Below are 24,804 nucleotides of genomic sequence, written 5' to 3' on the forward strand. Positions count from 1 at the left end.
ATGGGCTGTCCTCAAAACCTTCTTTGATGAGAGCATTGCAAGGCTGGGCAAGAGATGGGCGGGGGAAGATGCAGAGGATAGAAGGGATGAAGATGGGCGGCGATGGCAGAGTGATGAGATGAAACCCTAACGGGTTGGGCCCCCATGTGCATACAAGCTGGGCCTTTAGCTCAGGCTGGGCCCTTTTGCTTTACAGCCCATTATCAGTTTTATTTTATGTATTTGTAATTATTAGTTTGTTTTAGTTTTTATAAATAATAAAAATAGACTAGTGTCCCACTCCTCTTTTGGAGGAAAGTGGGTGTTTGTCATACTCCTCTTTTGGAAGAAGGTAGGTGTTAGTACTCTTCCTCCTTGGGAGGAGAGAGTGTGGTTGTACTCCTCCTCCTTGGGAGGATGGAGCGTGAGGGTACCTCTCTTCTTTGGAAAAAAAGTTGTTTTAGCTCTCTTTTGACATAACGCTTTCTCTTTTGACTGCTGTCAGGAGAGAAGCTGTATAAGTTTAGACAATGTCCGTAACAAATAAATTTGTTGGCGAGGAAGCTCCTGAGCAGTTGCGTTAGTTGACTTATAGTCTGGTTCTCCTGTATTGATAAGTCACAGTTGTAATTTCGTTTATGAATGAATGCAATGAAGCATATTTTCATAAAAAAAAAAAATACATATTTCATCTACAATAACTAATTAACCAAAACTCTTTTTTTTTTTTTGGCTAATTTTTTTAATATATCATACAACAGCTTATTTATTCATTTTGAATATTATTTAAATATTCTTTTTATTTTTATTTTTCTATATATATTTTAAATAATCTTTTCTAAATACCGTTAAATTTGTAATGTCCTCATATCATTCAGTATTTTTTATATATTAATGCTATTGCAATAATCTTTATTGCTAAAATGTCATGATCAATAGCCCAATAAAAAATCATAAAAAAAATAAAACTTGAAAAAACTAATTCATCCTATTTTTGTGAACTTTTTCTCCTTTTATTAAGTATTGCAAAGTTCTTATCATGAATATTTTTCTTTTAATTAAAATAAATTATTATAATAAAATTGTAACTTTTTCATGTTTTATAATAAAAATTATAACAACTTTTTCATTTTTTCGGTTGAGCTATCATTGTCAATCAATATCCTCCTAATGGTAAAATTGACCACTAGCATCATTATTACCAAAGCGTCATTATGTAGGTAGATCACCCCTTCAAAGTCGATGTCATCAAAGGAAACTGCTGGGATCTTTTGGGTTCAGGCTTGCTAGAGTGGCTTCGTGACACTAAATATTGCCACATATCTTGCCCTTCTGGCATACGCTTTCCTACCGGATGTAGAAGCACCTTTGCTGGCGAGTTGTGACCAACCGGTCTTTTCTCACAATTGGTCACAAGTCTCATCTACGCATTTTAAAAACTGAAATTGTGTTTTTAAACCCTAAAACTATGTTTTTAAATTTATCTGGTGATTTTTAAATGAAGCTCAATGTTTTTACATCTTCGAAATATTTAAATGTCCATGATTATTTTAAAGAGGGGTATTTTTGGTATTATTGAACCAAGTTCAATTTTAAAGCAAGCCATTTATAAATTGAAGTCCTGAAAACTAATATAATTTCAGAAAATCAATTTATTTAAATGATTTTAGTCCTTTAAGGATATTTAATATTCATTGTTTTATTTTATGTTGAAGACTCTATTTATTTAGATGGTTTTATTTTTCTTAAAGATATTTAGTGGCCTTCATTATTTTATCGTATGGTAAAAAAAGCAAATAAATATTATTTTGGGAGTAATAAAATAAAGTTTTATCTTATTTTTCTACTTATTTTACCTAGTTTTTTTTTTTTTTAGCATATATGTGTTTAAATGTCCACCGTTTGATTAAAACTAGGAACCCTAGATTGAAGGAATATGATTAGAATCCTAGATCCCTAGTCATGACTCTCCTTTCCTCAGCCCACTACTGCCGCTGATGCCACCCACCAGTACCACCCCTCATGGCCACCCTAGTGGATTCCTCCCCTCCCCACCACAGATTCCTCCCCGCAGCCCACGAATTTCCTCTCACCCCATGAGCCTAGCTGGGACGCCGCTGCCCATCGTCAGTCCTTCATGATGTCGCTGACCTTCCTCATCAGCAATCCCCACCATGGACCCCCATCTCGAAGCACCCCACGGATCTCTCTTACTCGTAGCCTTCCTCCTTCGGGTTCCCCTCTTCACCGAAGCACTTCTTAGCTTCTCTCAACCCGCACCTCTGCCAACCACTGAGAGCCACCACTACCCAGCTCAGTTCCTCTACTAGGGAATAATTTATGTCTCTTGCATGGAGAAAATATTTTATTTATGTGTTTACTTGAATATTTGTACTGTGTTTGAGTATTTGGCATATTTGTGTGCATTGACTGTGTAGATTGTGGTTGACTTAGAAGAAGTGAAGTGGTTGAGATTGTGAAGTTATGTGTCTGTGATTTTGTTGGTTGTGGTAGACTGAGAAGAAGTGGGATGTGGTTGGTCATGTGCTTAGGTGTTGTGAAGTGTTGGGGTTGAATATGAAGTTGTGTTTGGATTTGTGATCCAACAGTGTGTAGTGTGAAGTGTAGGGAATTAACGTGAAGTTGTGAATATTGTGTGAAGCCAAGATTATATGTGTAGTTGTGATGTGGCTCGTGTATTTTGAAGTGATGGGGGTTAGTGTACCGAATGTGATTGTGATGGTGCTAATCATTTTATTGGAGTTTAAAGGGGCTTTGGATTTAGCATGTGTTTTGGTGATGGGTTTTGTAGTGGTTTTGTGTGGAGCCCAAGTATTGAGTAGAATATTCATATTTGTGGGGTTGATGTACATGGGCAACACATTTTTAGTATTTATGATTTGAGTGGGAGAAGGTGAATTGGTGTTAATTATTTAATGGATATATGGTTATGCTTGACCGTGAATAATGTTACTTAGTTTAATTATGTTGGGGATGATTAGTGTGAATGTATGAAGTTGGGATGGATTGTCCTAAAGTGTTGGGATTTAAAGATGGAATTGCAGTGATCGTAAAGCATGGTGATGGTGTTGATTCTGAATGGACAGTTTTGTGTTTATTAAATGTATTGAATATGGATGAGGATGGTATGTATTTGGGGGAGTACGTACTTTGAGGGTATTATGTATGGATGGTATTGTGAATAATTAAATGGATTATATGTTGATCTTGGGTGATAATGGAGTATGACACTTGTATGTTGGGTGAATGGTAGATGCATGTTTGGGTTGGTTGTGTTATGCATTTAGGTGTGAGGAAATGAATCGGGACTTAGGATTAGTGTTGAATTGGATTATGTACAAGGGAAGGATGTTATTTGAAAAACTGGTATTGTGACTACAGTTGGGTTGTAAGGTGAATTGGAACGAATTTGTAGACCCATGAATAAATAGTTGGAGATTTAAAGTGAAGCATAAATGCTCACTTTGTTCGTCAAAAGATGAAGTTGGGATTTTAGATTCATAGTTTAGGCCTAAGATTTATGTCAAGGGTTAAAGTTTAAGGATTTAATGATGATACATACAAAGTGAAATGAATGGATGTTATGAATACCTAGAGGTGTAAGTTTGTACACTTAGGGATGTCATGAAGGAGTATGCAAGTAAATAGATGATGGAGGTTAATGGGACAATGACTAGTCTAAGTGGCGGAAGTCTAAGTCAAGAATCAATGAGAGGTTAAGGTCATGTGGGATAGGATGGACTAGGAGTGAAGGCTAGCTTATTATGCAAGTTTTATATTTAGTGCTCTTTTAATGAAAAAGAAATGATGTGTGGTTACGAATGTATATAGGTTGCCTTCTGACATGCACATGAACGGACTGGATGAAATGTGCTTAGCATGAAGCCCATGTAAGTATTACGTTCATGTTCTTTTAGAATCTCCTAAAAGTATGAAAATGAAAATGAATGTTTTATAAAATGCTTTTATGAAATGAAATAAAAAGAAATGTTTTCTTAGAATGAAATGCTTTTTGAATCTATGCTAAGGTTTAAAGGTTTAAAGTATTTGTATGTACTGACCTTCTTTGACAGCCCCTTTTTATACATCCTAGAAATAATTGCATGCATGTGAATGAATGTTGTACATAGTATTTATTGTATGTATGTCCCATGAAAGGAATGATAAGGTTTTAAGTCTTATGTTAAGAAAAATGATTTATGAAATGAATTGATGCATGAAAAAAAAATTGGAAGGAAAGAATGAAAGGAAAGGAAAGGACTGAATGAATGAATGTTTTTAATGTATGAAATTACATAACGATCAAGACTAATGAATGATGGTACCAAAGGACTAGGCAAATTGCTATGCCAAGTAAATAGTACTGGTAGTGCACCCAATACTACCCCTTGACTGAGGGATTCCTAGCCCACGATTATAAGCAAACTCAGGTTTGAAAGACCGCTAACCCTAATGCACGGGGCGTAATTGTGTGTACTGGCCAAATGAAAGTGATAAGGTTAATTTTATGCATGAAAGGTTTTAGTTTTATGAATGAAAGTGCAAGGTGGGAGATGTTTTAAGAAATGAAAGCCCATTTTTAAAATAAAAACCCCACCTTATAATGTTTTAAAGAAAACAAAATGTTTTATACAGAGTATGCATGAATGAAAACGTATGTTTTTATATTTTTACAACATGAAGTAGTACTTATTGAGTATTCGACTCATTTTGTTTTCTATGTTTGCCCTATCCAGGAATGAAATGAGGACGAAACTTCAGGATAGACATAGCTCAAGGAAAAGGTGATGGAAGCTTAGGCCTTTTTGTATTTTATGAAAAACTATTTTTGTAAAAGGACTTTATATTTTTAATAAATGATTTCCACTGCAAAGCTCTCTCTTAGATTGTAAATCCAACTTTTCAGCTTTTAAATGTAGAATCTTTTATATCCTGGGAAGGGAAAGAAAAATTTTAAAAAAGTCAGTAATTCCCATCTTATTTTCTAAAATCATTTTTTTAAAAGTCTCACCACAAGAACACTTACATGAGTCCCCTAGCTATGGTATGGATCTAGCCTAATGGTACATTGTTCTAGTTCCACTTCGGAGGACTTTCCTCATTTCTCCTCATATTCCTCCTTCTCAAGCTGTCACTTCAGCAATCCTCCCATCCTTATTCTTTCCTTGCTCCCATTGCTCGCTTGGGCAGTGACAAGCAGTAAGCACACAGATGTTCGAGCATCTCTTCTCAGACCTCTTCTCAGATCTCTTCCATCTTCTTCCTTAGGTGATGGAAATGTTCTATCTAATGGCCCTCCACATTGTGAAAGGCGTAGCACTTACAAGCTTTCTGGCCATGGTCTTTGCCTCCCTATGGGTGCTCCTCGTTCCACATTTGTACATTCATATTTTTGTGGGGTAATGCCGCCATCACTTCTTTCGTGTTGCACCTTCCTCACCTTGGATTCCTTCTTGTGGGTTTTGTATTAACTCCCCTACTTGGATCCGCTAGCCGCTAGCGTGATCTTCTCATCTTTATCATCGGTGGTCATGCGCTTTTTATTAAACCGGTACAGATACGCCTTCAGACTCTTGTCTTCCCATTATCTTATAGTGAGGAGATAGGCGGCCAGTCACCTTCTCTTTCTATTGACCATGAACTGAGTTAGGAATTGTTGGCCTAGCTCCTCAATGTTGTGAATGGTACCCAGCTACAAGGCTCCAAACCAGCATGCAGTTTTCCTGAGGAAACCGTGCAGCATCATGCAGGCCTTGAACTCATAATACATCTCTATTTGGGGAGCCTTAAAATTATGTGAAAACAAGACAACCATCACTTGGGCGATGCAAGGGAGGTCTATGCTGCTGAGCAGTTGGTCCATGGAGAATGATCCCCCTATTATCTTAAAAAATTTGCCCATAAGGCTACGTAGCTCATTGCTCATCCTCATCCATACCTCGTTTGCGAGCAGTACCCCGTGAGCGCTTTGTGACTTCCCCTCCATCAGTTCAATCTGACTTGCTTTGGTGCCTTCTTTGAACTTGGCATTTCTCTATCTTAATGCCTTATTTTCCTAGTTTAGGGCCTCTATATCCGAGGCCATTTCTTTCGTGCATTCTTCCATTTCTAGTCAATGTAGCTTCTTGCTCATTGGTTACTCAAGAATGTGTCATGGCTGGCATACAAAAAGGCCAACGAATGCTATTAGATCGAAGTAATTCACTGATCCCATAGACAGTGCCAACTATTAAGGCGTGTTTTGGAACCACTAGCTCTAAACCATGCCAAGCGTCTGCAAAAGAATGAATAGGGGGTGGTCGACTGTGTCCATGACACCTCTGATGCCAAAGTCAAAAATAATCTCATGGAAGAAAAGAGAGAAAGAGCTAAGAGTTTGATGATAGTGATTAACCTTTTCCCTTACCATCATTCTCTTATTTATACCCCTATTTCTGGAGAAGTCTCTGATTTCCTTGCCTCCATAATGATCACCCTCTCTTCTAGATGATATGGTGTCATATATCATGCAACCGTTCTTGTCAGGGGTAGGATCTCAACTTTTGGTGATGGTCATTTGACGTCGCATTTAATGCAGCTGATCCTATCAAGGACAAGATCCCAACAGGCCTTTTCCTCATTAATGTGGTGCGTTTGAGAGTATATTGCTTGTCCCTCCCTTCCTTGGCTGGCTTGGGTCTCCTCTCTTTCATTTCCTGACCCACCAAGTCATGAGCCTCTAGTTTCTGTGAAGTGCTCGACTGGATGCAAAAACTCGCTTCTAGTCCCCTTCCACAGTAAGTGACCTAGTGAGGATCAATGGTGCCAATGAATCAGTCAACACCTAGGGTTGGATTAGGTTACGCGTGTCTCGTCCTCAAAAAAACGCACGTGTGAGGTTACAAATGTAAAATTGCAATGGAAAAGATAGAGGTTTAATCAGTAAGCTAAGACCTTATAGCACCAGAAGTCTAAATCACATCATTCCTCATTAATTCTATTCTTATAAATGCATACAACCCAAATACTTTGTTCATCGCCTAAAGGGCAGTAGATTGGATACATGTTGTCGCCCATTTGTAGGAAATATGTAAAACTCAAAATGATACATAGTCCAACAAAGACAAGCCTTTATACTTTGGTCGGTATGGACTCTTCCTCCTTGGGCATTACCCCTGATCTAACTCTGCATCAAAATCTATGGTTACGAAAATGGAACCATAGCTAGGTTAAGCAGCTATGATAAACTTCCTAATGCAAAATAATGCTCTTGAAGATACAATGAATAGTTTCATGCAATAGTGGAAAGGCACATATGTATGCATGGTGAGGAATCACCCTTTATGGCATAGATACATGGATCCATAAACATGACGATGAATCACCTTCTTTGCAAGGAATCACCCTTTGAGGAGTTACTCTCTACATGATTATTATAAAGCATAAACATTACCAAGGCAAGGAATCTACCTCTCCTAGTATGTAAGTCCATAAAACTCGCCATATGGGTATTGATTTTGAAGGCACAATTGTTATCACACAAATGTTTATCATATAGATATAGTGGTCATCACACATAGATAATATGTTGCATCAGAATGTCTACCCGGTCAACCAACTCGAGGACACCACACGTGATTTGTCTGGGGGATTCTCTTTCCAGCCTATCAGGTGGGGCCAACATGATACCGCTCCACCCCAATCATCATGGGGAATTCTCCTTCTAGTATGAAGCTCATGGCAACATTTTGCAAGAATGGTCTGAGGAATTCTCTGTTTTGACACATGATGATCAACACACATTATGGATTTCTCACACAAAGATAATGATTTCTCACATAGAGATAGGAGTGAAAGCAATAAACAAATTCAAAGTTTCAAAAATTAGGGAGCATATATAAGTATATAACATAATGATGAAAATTAGATTTATTCATTATTAGAAATGGGTAAGATATAGAATATGCATATGCCTCTTACATACAACATTCACTAGACACTCTCTAGTGCTGTCTTAAAAGCCATGCCATCTGCTGGATGCCTTAGTACCCCATCATTTGTGTGGCCTATAGCATGCCATTTCATATGTGAAGAAGTCTTCGATAACATAAAAAACCTTTGCAACCTTGTTTTTAACAGAAACTACAGTAATATTTTTGTTGGACTTCTTTTATTTTTTTTAGACCTATCATCCATAGACTCTTTTTGCTTCCATTTTGATGCTCCGCATACCACGCATTTTTCTAAATTCTCATTGTCCTTTCAAAATAAAATTCAACCATTGGGACATACCAAGATCTTCTCATATCCAAGACCTAACTCATTCATGTACTTCTTCGCCTCGTACATATTTTTAGGCAATGATGCTCTTAGTGGGAGCAACTCATTCACAAATTCAAGCAGTTCTATTAATATGCTATTACTCAATCCACCCAAACACTTCATATTCCAAAGACATACGATAGCACTAAACTTAGTATGTTTTGTGCACCCTTCATATAATGGCTCATTAACATCTTTCAACATATTGTAAAATTGATTAACTCTTTCGCTAAAACCTTGTCGATTTTCATTTTGCACTCCAGCTTCTCCAACATCCACACCTATTTCAGGCCCACCCTCAACTATTTCAGGATCAAACATAGGGAAAACGTCATGTAACATGGTTGTCATCCCACTAGAGCCTTCATTTATTTGCTCATTATTATTTTAGGCATCTGTAGCATGGTAAGATGCCTCCCCTTTTCTCTCCCCATGAGCATGCCAAATGGTGTAACCTTGAGAAATTTCACAGCAAATCAAATGATCATATACCGTGTTAGGCATGAACATCTTACGTAATCCACATTTTCTACATGGGCAACAAATTGGCGAATTAGTAGCACAATTCTTGCATGCAAACTTCAAAAACTCCTTGACCCCATCGACATACTCTTTTGTATGTTGAGGTTTTTTCATCCAACTTTTGTCCATAGCTTAACTATATTTTAAATATGAAAATAGAATTGAATGAGAATGCAAGATCATCAATAACTTAAAACATAGTACGGAAAATAATTTTGAAGTTTGAAAAGTGAAGCAAAATAAAGCATAAATTTGCATATACCATAAGCATAAATTTGCAAAATACGCAATAAATTTGCATAAATATTGTTGGATTTATGTGCCAACTCCAAATTGACAATCAAGATATCATAACTCTATATTATTTTTTCTAATAAGGCAAACTACCAAGTCAACCATTATTATTATTATTTTTTTTTGGTCTCATGCATATGGTTCTTAGACCCAATTAAGTTTAACAAAATAAACCTCTCATCATATTAATATATAAATAGCCTCAAACCATAACACAAACAAAAACAACTCCAAAAACAAGTATAATCACAGTTTAATCATTCAAAACATCACTACAAAAACATGTGACACCCTCATATTTTCGCTTAGGACAAGACAGATTCTGAAGTGTTTGAACATACATCATAATGTTAACTTCCCCTTGTTCATGACAGATAAAGATGCAATTTTCCTAATATGCATCTAACAGTATGCAATATTCGTAGCGGATAATATTTTTCAGCAATACTATGCACCAACTAATAATATCCCAAATGATTCTTAAACATAATATATAAACATTAAAGTGATAATATCCCAAATGATTCTTAAATATAATACATAAACATTATACAGCATAAGTCCAAAAGTTCTATAATCATAAGAGTACTAAAACTAAGCTCCTTAACTACAACCAGAAACTAAAGCAACTACTAAGCTAATCCATTGAGTAGTTCACTCAACTCAGTCAAGGATGCCATAATACTAATGATAAATCAGAGCATTAAGGCTATGACCGCTGCCATCAACTCAATAGTCTCCAATCGGTCAACCTCTAGTGCACCTTTTGATCCTAACACATGGTCCACCATTCTGGGGGCAATGATAGTTGGGACTACTAATGTAAGATTTAATTACAAATCTCATCAAGTTAACAAATAGCTTGGCATACAGTATACCAATGAATGCATGGCAGTAATGGCATAAATGCATAATCATAATCGTAATCATTTTGATAATCAAATGATTTTACCAGTTGTTTCGTTAGGAATAGTGAATAATCAAAATGATCCCGCCTAACATATTTTGTCAGAGATACTCACACAATCAAAACGATTACACCATGAGTATTTTAAATGAGATACCGCAACAATCAAAATGATTATGTCAGGAATACCTAGTAATATTTTGATAATCAAAATGATTATGCCCAGAGAATTTGAGTTGAAGTATTCTAACACTCAAAATGATTAAACTAAAAGTACCTCGCATGAATTATAAATGAAGATACTTAGACAATCATAGTTATTACGTCACGAGTATCCCAGGCATGACTAACTGAGAAAATGTTATTTTAGAGACACAGTTTGTACTTGAGACATGACGTGACGTGAAATGAAATGACAGATGACATGACATATGTAATGTGACATATACATGATATGCTTGACTTGGCGTAACATGAAACAGATAAATGATACATAACACGACATAACATATATTAGACAAACATTAAGTGATATGGCATAAACATGTAACAGAAAAACATTACATGACATATCATAATGTGTAATAGATATCATAACGTTACATGACATAACGTGTAATAAGGAACAATACGTGACATGACATAACATGTAGCAGACAATATTACGTGACATGACATAATATATAATAGATAATATTACGTAATATGACATAACATGTAACAGATAACATTACATAATATAACATAACATGTAATAGATAACTATTGCATTACATTATATAACATGTGTAATAGATAAACATGTAGTGACATGATATGGTATGACATATATGATAATATAAGTACATAACCAATAGTTCCCTTACCAACGCACATACATAGTAACTTGACAATAAATTAGAAGCTAACTTACAGAGACCGTTCCGTTTTACGAGGAAAAGCATGAAACACAAAAAATGTAAGTAGGGATTCTAAATGTCACAAAATTTATCACTAATAAGTTAGTAACATGAAAAATTCTAACTTAGAGGAAAATGATATTTATAGCTAAAAAAATGACCATTTTAGCCTCTAACTTAAGGATTTTACATCCTAACTCCAAAAATCACCAAAATTTACGTTTTTATGTAAATTTTACTCTAAACTCAAATATCTAATTAGAAACATTTAAAACTGATCATAACTATGAAAAACACCAAAAGGCCAAAACTTCCAAAGACCATATCTCTTGATTTTGTTACAATTTCTTCCAATTTCAAAACTCGTGATCACACTGAAATATTGGAACAAAAATCCTCATATCCTAACCTTAAAAATATGTTTCAAACATCCAAACTTTTAACCAAAACACAAACACTTGAATCTCAAGGTTTTGACTCTTTTTAAAACATCTTCAAGAATTCCAAAAATTCAAAACTTTCTTCTAACATGACCATAACGCACTCCTAAGAACTAAAATACTTTGAATCAACACATAAAAGTCACCAAAATATCACTTGAAGTACTCTGCTCCAACACTTGGATAAAAAAAAAACAAAAAAAAATCTCAACTTTGATTTGATCAAGCACTTGATCCGAGACCTACCTTGATAAAACCTTCAAACCAACAACATCATATGGCTTAAAAATATGTCCTAAAGTAGATTCAAGAATTAAACTTAAAATCACATGGCTAAAAAAAACCAAAACATGGATCCAACCAAAATCATCAAACTTTTGACTTAACTAAGTATTCTCTTCCATAAAAATCATATCTTTACAAATCAACACCTAAAATCTTCAAACCAACATCCTAACATGTAGATAAACTGCTTAGGATCATCAAATAAAATATCAAAGTCATTGGAGTAAGATTAGGGCTTGTATGGAGAGTGAGATCAATGAGAATTTTGTGAATAGTAGTAAGCTAGTTTATGAATAGTAGTGAATTAGTTTAAGTTGAGTATTTTTCAGATATTGGGGAAGGAGAGAAAATAAGTTGAATAAAAATATTATAAATATTGTTAGAATATAGTTTTATAATATTATTTTTGTGTAGAGAATTGAAAAAATTGAATTATTTTTATTTTTTGTTTAAAAGTTTGGAAAAGTTGTAATGAAGATGAGATGAGATGAGAATTTTGGGATGCGATCGATTTCCAACCACGTCTTAAATCACAAAAGATCCAAACTTTCTTAAAAAAAAAAAAAAACTATTTTTCTCCTTCTTGTTTCTAAGTTTCTAGATCTAAGACAATCTTCTATCAAAGCAGTTATCATGCAATGAATACTTAACAAACATTCATATTAGTATGCTAGCAACACTCCATTAAAAGTTCAAACCAATATATGTCCATTAGCTTGATTAAAAACATCAAAATACAACACACTATCCAATTTATCGCCCAGATTGACATTTTCATTATTAAAATAACTATTGATTAACAAAATGACCATGAAATTGAACACCAAAAGTAACCACAAAAATTTGATTGAAAGAGGAACAACTTTCATGTAGGAAGCTTAATGAGATAATATGGCGCCCCTAGCCCCCACTTGGGATTTGGCAGTGACTGAGATGTTGGGATGTGCAACACAAAGCTACACACCCCTCATACATGACAGATAATATGCAATGATTCTAGATATTCTAGCAGTATGCAATAAATATTTAGTGAAAAACAGTAAAAAGGTAATGAGTAATCTAAGCAATGCTGTAGGCAATTGCAAAGTACATGGTACAAAAAAACCTTTTATCCTAAACCTTGTCCCAAATATCAACATTCATAATAAGAGAGTTTCTAGACATAGTCAGATTTTGTAATTCCCAAAACACAGGACCAAAAAAGTTTCTCTCTTTCTTTTTTCCTATAGCAGTTCATCCTTCACCCGCTTCTCTAAAACCCGATTCTTTTCCCTGATCCATAGCCTCCAAGTGCTCCAAAATAGTGGGCTCTGGTCTACTGATGTTCATCTTAGGCACTTTCCACTCCAAAGGAGGGGGTGCCGTTCTCTTTCTCTTGGTCATCGTCGTTATCCTCTATTCTTGTAACAAGTTCTACCATTTCGAAAAATGAATAATAGTGAAAAAATACAATAGTGAGATTTCAAGAAATCTCAGTAAGTAATCACACAATATGCCATAGTTAACACAAGTATACAAGAGACATGGACTTTGGAGCATTTGGAGGCTAAAATGGTCATGGACATGGACTTAACTTATATTAGAGACATGGACATGAACTGAGACTCATGCTTTGACCATTCATTTCACTTATAACAGAGACATGGACATGAACTGAGACTCATGCTTTGACCATTCATTCATGATAATGAAAGTATGTTGGGAAAACATACTTTCATTATCTTTTCATATCTTAGTTAATCATGTGATCTGGAATATATCAGATCAAATCACATGATTCACATCATGTGATCCATAATATATCATGTAGGCACGTGGCCTTGTTCTTATAATGCTTATGGACACGTCAAGGCTCCCTTATGTACTGCGTTTTCCTACTATTTACCGCACCACCAACGGTCCGTACACTGTGGTGAATACATCTTAAACATATTCATATCGTAGTAAAACAAGAGTACTGCATCAAGTTATTTGCCTTAATCATGGTAACCTCTAGCATTAGGTGCTAACTCGCTCTAGCATCCTTTAAAAATGATCCATTCAAGGCACACAAACAGTTCTTTATCGACCTACGGGTTACCACTCCATTCTTAAGCACTCCAGAGTGGATAGAGGAGTTCCGCTAAGACATTCTCGTGTCCTAACATTTAGGGTTGTGATAAAAATTTTCTTTAAAAATTTTACTTTATTTCCAAAACTCTTTTTTGTTCTTGAAAATGTTTTTCTTTAAAAAATCACTTTTCCCAAATGCATGTGACATGAGACTTAAGACATACTTCCTTATACATGAGATATGACACATGAAATGCCGTGCATGAAATAACCAAGCATAACACATTTGATTCATGGCATGATAACATAGAACGCATGAGATATAGAAATACATACATGGAACTATGAAATTAAGCCTTGGTTGAAACATACATTCATAAAATCATGAAAGGTCATCACTTATACATGCTTCAAATTTCATCCAAGATGCTTAGAATTTATGATATAGTAGAACAAGACATGAAATCATGGCATTTGAACAAGATCTGAATCACTCAAGACATGGTAAGACCGAATCATCAAGAATCTTAAAACCTCAACATCTTTCTCCTCAAAACTGAAACATGTAAGGTTTCATATTCATTCAAGTAAACAAGAATAGCAACCAACGCAATAGAAACAAACCAAAGATTTAAACAAAAGTACACATGTATTAACAAGAAGCAAGTTGAGTGTATACTTACAAAAATCCAAGTAAAGAAATGAATAGCAAGCTGTAAATCAATGTGTAACTAGTTAGAATGAAGGTTCTAAAACCCTAATCCTTGACTCTCAAGTGTGTGTGTGGTTTATAGGGTTATCACTAGGCTCCAACCAAACTTAGACCATTCGGCCTCTAGGGTTTTTGAGTCAAGAATCCCCTTGTTTTCCTCATGTTCTTATTCATATCTAGAAATTGAGTTAAAAAGCAAGTGGTTGATCGAATACATGGAAGATTTGTGCCCTCAACCATTTGGCTTAAACCATTTCTAGGAAACCCTAGTTGGTTCCTTAAGTACAAGTGTGAGATTATAAGTGTTTGGTCAAAACTAAAACTACCTAGAGATTCTCATCTCTACCAATGGATAATGTGTCATGCGTGGGTGTGTGCATGAATCAAGAAAGCAAATATCACCTTGCTTCTTCCTTTCTCAACCTAAATCCCTTCTTGAAAGTAGTTTTCCTATGTTTGGTTGGAAGGAAAGTGTGAGAAAGTGAGAAATCCTTTGAGTGCTTGTGAGTGAGAAATGTAGAAGGTGAGAATATGAGAGGTCCAAAAATGACAAAAGAAAAACCCTTGGGCGTGTATCTCTCTTCCCTTTATAAATAAATTTCCCACAAAGTCTTATTGGTCACTTGAAATCCAATGCATGAAGGACAAATGGCATTGCCCTTCCTCCTCCCCTTTTGCCATCCATGCCCCTTGAGTTTCATAATGAGATTGCCTTGGAAAAGACCAAAACTTGAGGTGGCATGTGGGGTTCCTCCCTTCTTGGCCGAATACCTCAAATGCCATTTTCAAAAGTGTCTAGGTGCACTGTATCTTAGGGAAATTAGGTTAAACTACTCACTAGTCTCTTCCACTTCCCAAAACAATGTGTTGCATGGATGCCACATGGCTTAGGTGTGTGGAGGCTTCTAGATGCCACCCCCTTCTCTCTCTCTTTTCCCCATGGAGATCCTTCCTCTTCCATGCACATTCCCTAGGTGACCTTCCACTTCCCAAAGCTTCTTGTTGTAACCCTAGTTGACAAGTGGCATGTGAGTGTGTGCTTTGACTCTGGTGGCAGCGATGTTAGGGTTTAGAGGGTTTTTTTTGTGCAAATGTCCTTGCATCTTTCCTTCTAAAAACCCTTGCGTAGTTGACACTTGGCAAATATTCTAAGGAAACTCATGGGTGGGCGTGTGGTAGGAGGAAACTGAAACATCCTTCTTGCCTTTTGGCTTTCTCCCCACAAACCCTTCTAGGAAATCCTGTTGGTCTTCCCTATGTGCCACTTCCCTATGCATATTATCATTTTATTCTTCTAGAATCATCCTTCCATGAGTCGCAAGTGGGAATGCAACTAGGGTTAGGTGTGCAAGCCTTCCCTTGGGCTTTCATAACACTATTCTCTCTCCCCTGGCCCACTATCAAGTCTAGAAACATAGTGCCTTGCATATACGACACATGGCACCATTGACAAGGGCTTGGGACATGGGCTTGCATACCTTGTAGTGGTTGAAATTCACTAAGGATTTTAGGGCTAGTTTTCTTTCTTTAGCTTAGGTTTCTCTACTAAACTTCTAAGGTCTCATCTTAAGCCAAAATACTAAGGCCCTAAAATACTATAGCTTTTTAAAATAAAACATGACCATGAGAGTATCCTCCTGCAATACGATTGAAAATACACCGAAGATAGTCCTCTCCTTAAAGGTGGAGGTTTTTTCTCTCTAGGAGAGTCTAGTCTCTTAAACTAGTATTCAGTGGTTTGAAGAGGAAACATGGAGGAAGACTTAGCTAGACAATGGGAAGGACTCAGTTTAATTGAGAAGGAAAAAGGAGAGGTGGTTCTTCCTTCAAACTTGGCAGACAAAGTCAAGAAACAAAGCAACTTCTGTGTTCTGGTCATGATCATTGCTGAAAGACCAGTGAATAGAGAAGCATTCAAAACCACAATGTCAAAGGTGTGGAGGTGCAAGAGTTGGATTCAGTTTACAAAAGTGGGAACAAACAAATACTTAGTAGAGTTCCACCTTGAGAGGGACCTCCAACAAGTCATACGTGGAAGGCCATGGTCTTTTGATAGGTGGCTATTATGTCTGAACTTGTATGAATTGAATAGCTTCATTAATGAAGTTCCTTTCTCCACAGAGGAATTCTGGGTGCATACCTATAACATGCCTTTAGCAAGCATGGTTGAGGATGTTGGAACCAGGATTGGTAATGCCATTGGAAAGTTTTTAATGGTCCAAGCAGATGAAAGGGGATTGGATGGGGCAAATTCTTGAGGATAAAGGTGGAATTGGATATTTCAAAAGCTCTCTAAAGAGGCATCTTTTTGTCTTTTAAAGGTAAAAAAACTTGGACCCCCTCAAATATGAACGTTTGACTTCGTTTTGTTTTAAGTGTGGTGTTATCAAGCATGGACAGAAGGGTTGTTCTGCTGTGCCCTCAGACAGCAACAAGCTGCAATATGGGACTTGGCTCCGAGCCCTAGCAGCTAGAGAAAGTGACTTCTTAACTAAGAAGTATGGTTCAGAAGGCTCACCTGAAGAACCAGAGAAGCAGTCATGGGAGGAGGAGAGAGAGGTCAGAGATGACTCTCCATCCAAGAAGCATGGGACCATCATAGATGGTCAGAAAGCTAGCCTACAAGATGGGGACAACTCAGCTCCCAAAATGGCAACTAAATTAGAAATTTCCATCGACCAAAAAGTAAAGTGTAAACAGACACCTATTAAGGAAACAGAGGGAAGTCTAATTTGGGACATACTAGAGAAGCCTTTTCAAATTGCAGAAGATTGTCTGATGCAAGGTGTTGAGGCATCTGAACCTCTTAGCTACAAACAAGAGAACACCAGCCATGGAAAGGCCCATAACACAACTTTGGGCCTCGAGATCAGCAATGACCTGAAGGCCTAGTCCACATCTCTGGCCCATTTTGTTTCAGACCAAGTCCAAGTCTTGTAGAGGATGAAGAGGCAAGCAACCTGGAAGAGGAAAGCAAGATACAAAAGTAGTGATGGTCTACTAATAGAGATAGAACAAGACAAAGAAAACAGGCAATGTGGCTCTAAGAGAGATGGGATCCACATTACCAGTGCAGTTACAACAAGGGCCCTTAAGAAGGCAAAAAATGAGCAAAGACTTGCCTTGTCTTTAAACAAGGATGACATGGTGGTGGCTGGATTCCAGCCCCACCAATTGAGTTGTTTAAGCTGGAACTGCCGAGGGCTTAGGAACCCTCGGTCAGTTAATAATTTGCTCCTCATGGTGCAAACTAAGTCCCCATCCTTTGTTTTCTTAATGGAAACAAAGAGTAAGAGAATCAAGATGGAGTCAGTAAAGAGGTTTGCTAAATTATGAACATGGTTTTATGGTCAACCCAACAGGATCTAGTGGAGGTCTAGCTTTTCTCTAGAAGGAAAGAATAGATGCTGAGGTTTTGTCCTATACTCAATCCCACATCTCTCTGTCAATCACTGGCATGATAGAGGGAACCACCTGGACCCTAACTGGCTTCTATGGCAACCCAAAAATAGAAAAAAGGCACGAGATTTGGCAACTACTTGAAGCTCTTAAGCCAACCACAAATACTGGATGGTTATGTGTAGGAGATTTCAATGAAATCCTACACTATGGAGAGAAATGTGGGGGACCCCTGAGACCCCTTAAACAAATGGAGCTGTTTAGAGAGGCCATAGACAAGTGTGGCCTACTTGACATGGGGTACTCAAGAAATAAATTCACCTGGACAAATGGAAGGCAAGGGATGGATTTCACAAAAGAGAGACTGGATAGGGCTCTCTGCAATGGAAAATGGGTAGAGTTGTACATAGACCCAAGGTTCTTACCCTCCCCTCTCTTAGCTCAGATCACAACACAATTTGGATCACTATGGATCAACTAATTTCTTCACCCAACAGAAGTAAGAGGCTTTTCAGATTTGAAGCTAGCTGGACACTTAGTGAAGACTGTTACAAAATAGTGGAAGAGGCATGGAAGGCCCCACCCGTGGCTAGTAACACAATGAACCTCACCTCAAAAAACCTGCAGCACTGCCAACAGAAGCTTACTCAGTGGAGCAAACAAAAATTTGGTAATTCTAAGAGAAGAATCCAAGATCAGCTGGCACATCTATCCTAACTTCAGGACAGAAACACAGGCCATCTCACTGGAGAAATTAGGAAAGTACAAAGAGAGGTGGAGGTAATCTTAGAGACTGATAACATGAAGTGGAAACAAAGGGCCAAGCAAATGTGGCTAAAGGAGGGAGATAGAAATACTAAGTTCTTCCACCAAGCTGCATCATAGAGAAGAAGAACAAACTTGATCAAGAAGCCGGTGGATAGCAATGACCAGACAGTAACCTCGAGAAAGGGAATCTGTGAAATGTTCCAAGGCTATTTCACTAACCTTTTTTCTTCCTCAAACCCCACTCAACCATTTAATTGCATCTCTTCATTAGAGACCCAAGTGACTAAGTCCCAAAATGAGTCTCTCACCAGACCCTACTGCACTCAGGAAGTGAAAGAAGCTCTATTCAGCATGAATCGGCTAAGCTCACCAGGACTAGATGGTTTTCCAGCAATTTTCTACCAAAAACACTAGTCCATAGTGGGACCTAAAGTATGTGAAGCAGTATTGAATGTGCTGAATGGGAAGGATAGCATGAGAAGCATCAACAACATTTTCATTGCTTTGATACCAAAGAAGAGGGCACCAACAAAGTGACAGAATTCATACCTATATCCCTATGTAATGTCCTCTATAAACTTATCTCAAAAGTTATAGCAAATAGATTGAAAAAAGTGCTCCCTAGTATAATATCTACTTCTCAATCAGCCTTTGTACCTAACAGACTTATTTTAGATAACATTATTGTTGCCTTTGAGGCATTGCATACTATGAAATGTAGAATGGCAGATAAAGAAGGATATATGGCTTTGAAACTAGACATGAGTAAAGCCTACGACCGAGTGGAATGGTGTTTTCTGAGAGCAGTCCTTATCAAGCTAGGTTTTGGCAAAAAATGGGTGGACTTGGTGATGCACTATATTGAAACAGTCAACTACTCTTTATTGGTGAATGGTGAACCTCAAAAAACTTTCTCCCCCACTCGAGGCATAAGGCAAGGTGATCCCCTATCACCTTACCTTTTCATATTGTGTGCTGAAGCTTTGAGTAACTTGATATGCAAAGCTAAAGAGATGGATTTAATACATGGGATAGCAGTGGCTCGTGGACAGATGAGAGTATCCCACATCTTCTTTGCAGATGATAGCTTGTTGTTCTGCAAGGCCAATGCAGAAGAAAGGGGTACGATGATAAGCCTACTAAGAGCCTATGAAAGGGACTCGGGCTAGAGATTAAATGTGGAGAAGACTTATGTTGCTTTTAACAAGAACACCAGCAAAATTACTCAAAGGTTCATCTTATCTATAGTAGGAATGAGGACCACCATGCCATATGAAAGGTATTTGGGCCTACCCCCAGTGGTTGGCAAGGATAGATTCAAAACTTTCAAGACCCTACTAGACAACATCAAATTGAAGCTAAGTAATCAAAGAATCAAGACCCTCTCTCAGGCAGGAAAAGAAATTTACCTAAAGGCAGCGATTCAAGCTCTTCCAACATACACAATGAGTGTGTTTAAGCTCCCTCTAACCCTACTACAAGCTATAAATAGTGTCATACAAAAATACTGGTGGGGACAGCAAGAGAAAGAGCACAAAATACATTGGATTTCATGGAAAAGGTTGGGGCAATCAAAAGCTGAGGGAGTTTGGGTTTTAGGGACCTTGAACTGTTCAAAAAAGCTTTGTTGTCCAAGCAATGCTGGAGAATAATTCAAGATCCCTCCTCCCTTGCAGCCAAAGTCTTAAAAGCCAAGTACTTCCCTCAATCAAACTTCCAAACAGCTAAGGTAGGAACTAAGCCTTCCTTTGTGTGGAGAAGCTTGTTGGCTGCAAGAAAAATAGTAGAGGCAGGGTCCTTTTGGAGGTTGGGTTCAGGAGACAAAATACACATTTGGATAGACAAATGGTTAGTAAAGGCTAAGCCAACAAAGGTAACAAGTCCAGTTAAGGTGTTCGATAGCAAGGCAACAGTGGCAGAACTCATTGACCCTACTACAAGGAGTTGGAAAACAGAACTTGTAAAAGAGATCTTTGAAGAAGGGGAAGCTTCAGTGATTCTTCAAACACCTATCAGCTCTAAGAATTCAAGAGACAGACTCATTTGGCATGGTACAAAAGGAGGCTCTTTCTCAGTGAGGAGTGCATACCACATGGAGAAGGAAAAAGAATTGGAAGACAAAGGCCAAGCATCAACCAGTAAAAGCTTCAAAGCTGTGTGGAACAAGATATGGCAGCTTCATACCACCCCAAGTGAAAAGATGTTCTTATGGAGAGCATGTCAAGACTCCCTCCCTACTCAGCTCAACTTATTCAAAAGGAAGATAGTGAGTGATCCACTATGCCCATTATGCAGTAGAGAAGAAGAAAGTACCATGCATGCTCTATGGAATTGTGAGGCAGCAAAGGATGTTTGGAGCCTATGTTCCAAAAAACTATAGAAAAGCAGAAGCTCGTAAAACTATAGAAAAGCAGAAGCTCGTACCTACCTATGCTACATTTCTTTGAAGCTTTGATTGAAGCTCTCAATATAGAAGAGTTGCAAGAGTTTGTGATGGTAGCAAAACAACTATGGCTGAGAAGCAATTCATTCATTTTCAACAAACATTTCATGCCTCCTGACATTTTGCTTAGAGAGTCAAAACTGAGATTGGAAATGTTGTCTGAAGAGGGCCAACCACAGAAACAAAACAAAGTCCAGCAGCATTGCCTCTCAGCAGAAGTATGGCAGGCTCCACCAACGACTTAGTTCAAAGTAAACTGGGATGGAGCAGTGGATCAAGCTAAAGGAATTATTGGTATAGGGTAATTGTAAGAGATGAAAAAGGCCAGACAATAGCAACCATGAGGCAGAAGAAAAATTTGTTCCTTGACCCCCTTCTAGCTGAATCTTATGGGGCGTCTCTAGCACTAACTCAATTTTTTTTGGAAGGGGACTCTTTACAAGTAACAAAGTCTCTTCAAGAAGAAATAGAAGCTTGGAGTAGTTCTAGCATGTTCTTATGTGAAACTCGAGCCCGTCTAAATTTTTTTGCAAAGTGGATTGTTTCTCATGTTAGGAGAAATGGCAACACCTTAGCCCACTTACTAGCAAAAAGTGTTCTTACCATTTCTGATATTATTGTAACTATGGAGGAACTTCCTACTTGTATTTTTGATCTAGTTCAATGAAATGGCCTAAGGGTTTTTCTCAAAAAATAAAAATAAAACAGGACCTATGCTCTATTAGGTTCAGGTTATCACATCCTCCTCCCCTAGAAAAGATTTCTTCCTTGAAATCAGTACTGTGATACATAACAACTATAGTTGGATCAAGGTTTACTACCTCCTCTTGTTGCTGTCATGGATTCTTCTGAAGATGAGGATGAGGGTGTTACTTGATCCGATTCTTCCATTACTAAATCCTGAGAAAAATAGAACATCGCACCTAGGTTGTAGTCAAAATACATGTTCACTTGCATTTCATTTAATTTGTGCTCTATCTGTTGCTCCATGTCCTTAATAGGCTGGCCTTCTTCACGAAAACGAATGCGATCTGCAGATGTGTCTGAAGTCTCACAGGGCATGAACCTAATCAAGCGTTCTTCGGCTAAGCGACATGATTCCTCTTCTAGATTAAAATTTCATAGATTTTCCATTTATGCCACCTTCCAACTAGGTCAAGGTTGCTACTCCTCATATGGTAATGCTCGTCGATTAAATAGGTTACCATAAAAGTCTATGTCCAAAACGTGAGTACAATGGTGCTCAAATTTATTCATTTGCCATAACTGAGCTGCCATCATCTGATCTCTTCTCCTGACACGTTCTTTATGATGTCGTTCCCTTTGCTCTCTTAATTGTGCCATCAAAGACACTGAAATTTGCAGGGTCTTTCTAGGTCGCGTTATTTCCTATTTTCAAGGGTTTAGTAGTTGCATATAGGGTTACTACGCTTAGACTATTTTTTAACAAACAGACAAACAAGATTCAATCTAGAAACAATCATGCACACAATAGAAATCAAACAACTCATACATTCATCAAGAATTTACAGATTCTAGGATACAAACAAATGAGGGTATAAATTGCTATAGAATCCTCTCATTCCCAAGTTGCTTCCTGAAAGTCTAGATTATTCCAAAGAACTTTCACTAGTGGTATCTTCTAATTTCTCAGTTCTTGCTCTTTATTATCCACAATCTAAATAGGTTATTCCTCATAAGATAAATTAGGTTGCAATTGAAAACTACCAGTATCCATTATTACTGGTTACTTGTCTCTAAAACTCTTCTTTAAAGTTGAGACATGAAACACATCATGAATTCCTTGCATTGATGCCGGTAAATCCAGCTGATAAGCTACTGAACCTATTCTTTCCTCAATCTCAAAGGGTTCTACGTATAAAGGGCTCAATTTCCCTTTCTTACCGAAATGTACAACACCCATCATTGGTGATAGCTTAACATATACCCCATCTCCTACATAAAATTCCAAACTTCATCACCAATTGATAGCATAACTCTTTCGTCGATTCTATGCTGCTTTCATTCTTTCTTGGATTAAAGCTACTTGCTTTTGAACTTTGTGCAAATACTCTGGTCTGAGCACCTTTTTGTTCTCCCACTTCATTCCAATATAACGGAGATCTACACCTTCTTCCATACAAGGCTTCGTATGGGACCATCTGTATTATGGCTTGGAAGCTATTATTATAGGCTAACTCCACTAACAACAATTGACTTTCCCAATCACCACTAACCTCTAAAACACATGCATGCAATATGTCTTCCAATGTCTAAATCGTAAACTCAGTTTGACTATATGTCTGAGGGTGATATGTGCTACTGAATTTTAATTGAGTGCCCATCATCTTTTGCAGACCTTGCCAAAAATGTGAAGTAAAACCAGTATCCTGGTCTAACACTATAGTTCTCGGAACTCCATGCAAACGAACTATTTCTTTAACATAGATTCGAGAAAACTAATACATAGAATCAATATTTGCTATGGGTAAAAAATGCGCACTCTTAATTAGCCTGTCCACAAAGACCCATATCAAATTCTTACCTGATGAGGTCCTTAACAACCCAATTACAAAATCCATTGATGCTCAGCGTTGTAATTCTCCTTCTAGTCTTTGATGCTCAGCGTTAACTAGTTGACAGATAGAGCATTTTGCCACAAAATCTGCCACATCCTTCTTAAGACCTTCCCACCAATAATGGCTTTTCAAATCCCAGTACATCTTGGTACTACCAGGATGTGCTGTATAAGGGATACAGTGTACTTCTTTGAAAATCTTCTCCTTTAATTCCCTGGTATTAGGAATCACTTTTCTCTCCTTATAAAGTAGTATCCCATTTTCCTTAATCGAAAAATGTGGAGGTCCTTCGAACTTCAAGACTTTCTGTCTCACCTTTCTAGCTTGTCATCCTTACGTTGTCTCTCTAGAATTTCTTCCTCAGTTATCAATACAATCTCCTGCATTAGTGCCCAATTGAAAACTCATCGAGGGTCTCCAATCAACAAATTTCTCTTGGCAACCAAAAGAGATGTCATATTTGTGTGTGCTTTGCGACAAAGTGCATCCGCCACATTAACAGGATGATACTTAATCTCACATTGGTAATCACTAATAGTCTCAATCCACCTTCTTTGCCTCATGTTTAGGTTTTTCTGACTAAACAAATACTTGAGACTTTTGTGATCTATGTATACCTCACATTGTTCACCATACAAATAGTGCCTCCAAATCTTTAAAGTAAAAACTACAACCGCCGATTCTAGGTCATGAGTAGGGTAACTCTGCTATTGGTCCTTGAGTTGCCACTAAGCATAAGCGACGACTCTTCATTCTTGCATCAAAACACATCCTAAACCCATCTTGGATGCATCACTATAAACCACATAGGGTTTATGAGGTTCAAGTAATGCTAATACAGGTGCCAAAGTTAACCTATCCTTCAACTCCTAAAAGCTCTTTTCACATTCTTCAGTCCGTATATACTTAGAGTTCTTCCCAGTGAGCGCTGTTAGAGGACTAGAAAGTTTGGAAAAACCTTCCACAAACCTCCTATAATATCCTTCCAGTCCGAGAAAACTACGTATCTCATGAGCATTTGTCGGCCTTTGCCATTCTGTCACTACTTCTATCTTAGTAGGATCTATTGCTACTCCTGCATTAGAAATGACATGTCCCATAAATCTCACTTCTCGAAGCCAAAACTCACACTTCCTAAGGTTGGCATAGAGTTGATGTTCCTGTAGAATCTCCAACACTAACCGCAAAATGTTTCTTATGATC

This window comes from Carya illinoinensis, chromosome 4 (genome assembly GCF_018687715.1).
Source record: "Carya illinoinensis cultivar Pawnee chromosome 4, C.illinoinensisPawnee_v1, whole genome shotgun sequence".
In the NCBI taxonomy this organism is placed as follows: Eukaryota; Viridiplantae; Streptophyta; class Magnoliopsida; order Fagales; family Juglandaceae; genus Carya; species Carya illinoinensis.